General features: G+C 40.3%; 1 pseudogene; it reads right to left on the bottom strand.

Annotated features, from left to right (window-relative positions):
* Positions 1–1,767: 1,767 nt before the first annotated feature.
* LOC119000778 (small ubiquitin-related modifier 2-like) lies at positions 1,768–2,297 on the bottom strand (annotated as a pseudogene).
* Between the last annotated feature and the right edge of the window lie 231 nt (positions 2,298–2,528).

Raw genomic sequence — 2,528 nt, 5'->3', positions numbered from 1 at the left:
TGGTGATCTGACAGATTGAAATAAGCACGTTTCCTTTGCACCACAGGCAGTTGCGTGCAACACAGACCCCTGGTACAGTGGACTTTGCCCAAAAGAAAGTTTCACTTTCGTGTGCATTTTTTGTCTACTCAGTCATTTCTTCTCTTGGTAACTGAGGATTGTGTCTGAAAAAACAAACAATATATGACTGTTCTTTGAGCTTAAGTTTGTTTTCCTGCCTATAAAGTGGGAGAACAATAATCATTAGTACATGAATCTATTAAAGGAGATAACTGTAAATCTTTTTATACAGTGCCTCACACATAAAGAGCCCCCAACAGTGGTAGCTATTGTTATCATTTTGTTCTGCAGACCTCTGTGTATTTATTAAAGGCAAGGTCTTCTTACCAGAATCAAAGAAATTTTGAGTGGGAAGGGACTTGAGAGATCATTTGGCCAGTGTTCTTATCATCTCCCTTCTGATCTCCCTCCCTCTCTTCCTCCCTTCTTTCCTTTCTCCCATTTCTTCTTCTTTTTGTTTTTTTTTTTCTTTTTAACACAGGAGAAAACCGTTGACAAGCGGAGTTAAGATTTGTCCATAACCAAGATTAGAATCAGAACCACAAAAGAACTTTTAGTCTAACAATTTTCTCTAAGGGTTTTTAGCCTAGTATTTTTTACAGCTATGTTTCAATCAGGACAAATTATTATTTTAATAACACAATTTTCAAAAAAGAATTTTTAAATAAAAGTATAAATTCATGGCCCTGGCTGGTGTGGCTCAGTGGATAGAGTGTCAGCCTATAAATCGAAAAGGTTGCCTGTTAGATTCCCAGTCAGGGCACATGCCTGGGTTGCAGGCCAGGTCCCCAGTGGGGGTTGTGTGAGAGGCAACCACAGATTTCTCTTCCTCTTTCTCCTTTCCTCTCAAATAAATAAATAAAAATCTTTTAAAGAAAAAGTATAAATTCATGTCACATATTTGTAGGTAAGAGTAAGTATAAAAAAGAGTAAATAGAAATTAAGTGAAGAATAACTTTGAAAGATTAATTCATGTTTATATTAACAGAAGTTTGTTTCACCAATAAGACACTTGCCTTGACTGGTGTGGCTCAGTGGGTTGAGCATTGTACCTCAGACCAAAAAGTCCCTGGTTTGATTCCCATTCGCATACCTGGGTGGCAGGCCAGTTCCCCAGTTGCAGGGCTTGTGAGAAGCAACTGGTCAATGTTTCCCTCTTTCTCCTTCCTCTCTCTCCAAAAATAAATAAAATCTTAAACACACACACACACACACAGACATATAAGACACTTGATTTAAAAGGAAAACTGTCTTAAGATTCCTTTCTTTTATCCTTGCCCAAAGACAGGTTGCCTTACGTGTAACAACTATGGACCAAAAAAGTTTCCAATTGTCCTCAGTTTCACAATGACAAATGAAAAGATTGAAATTCACCAATTGAACAAGGTATGCAAGGATTTCTATATTCTTATTTTGTTGAACAGTGAGAGGAGAATAACTTACTGGAATATAAAAGAGCTGAATGAGCCCTGGCTGGTGTAGTTCAGTGGATTGAATGTGGGCCTGCAAACCAAATGATAGCAGTTCAATTCCCAGTCAGGGCACATGCCTGGGATGCAGGCCAGTTCCCAGCAGGGGACACACGAGAGACAACCACACATTGATGTTTCTCTCCCTCTCTTCCCTTCCCCTCCAAAGATAAATAAATAAAATCTTTTAAAAAAATAAAAGCTGAATGAGCTTCCAGTGATGGAGAAAAGGAGTGTTTTCACAAAACCTGCAGTTTTCCCCATCGTTTCTCCACTTGCTATCATTCAAAACAGGGTTAAAAAACTGCAAATGCTGGTGCACGCACATCAGTTACTTTACATACAGTAAAGGAACGGGGAAGATGAAAGAGAAAAGCGCACTGTAGTCCAGGACGACGACAGAATTTGCTCATGGAATCAAATTCCGTTTTTATAGTTGGGACTGTCTTCTTGCTCTGTAGGGACAGTTCTGGAGTGGAGCAGCAGGTTCCGTTTTAGTGGACGCCTCCTGTCTGCTGCAGGAGCGCAGCCACTGTATCCGCAGCCTCCAGTTCCAGCTCTGCAGGTGTGTCTCTCTCACTGATTGGCTGCTGTCAAATTGCAAGCTGATCTGCCTTGTTGACAAAACCTGTCGTTCACAATTACCTTTTGTTAGTTTACTGAATGCTGTATGTTTCTTAATCTTACACTGAGCCACAGAGCCATCCTGCCCCACCACCTTCAAATTAATTGTCCTGTCTCAACTCCTTTGGGCTTTTCATCAGCCATGGCAAGTGCTGGTCTCCTTAGGTGGTGCTTCACTGAACAGGTACCACGTCTGCACTGAACGAGCCCAGTTTTAGACATTTGAAAGAAAATTCCTATTTAACTTACTGTTTTAGTCACACACTGTGTTGGCTCATAGAAAACAGTTTCAGTAAGTATGCTAAGAAGATAAGTATGCTTCTACTCACACACAATGCAAGTATATTATGTGTGCACACCAAGAAGAGGCTTGAG

This window comes from Sturnira hondurensis, unplaced genomic scaffold (assembly GCF_014824575.4).
Source record: "Sturnira hondurensis isolate 20B ecotype Veracruz unplaced genomic scaffold, ASM1482457v3 Scaffold0016284, whole genome shotgun sequence".
Lineage (NCBI taxonomy): Eukaryota > Metazoa > Chordata > Mammalia > Chiroptera > Phyllostomidae > Sturnira > Sturnira hondurensis.
This window is presented reverse-complemented; position numbering and strand designations above follow the sequence as displayed.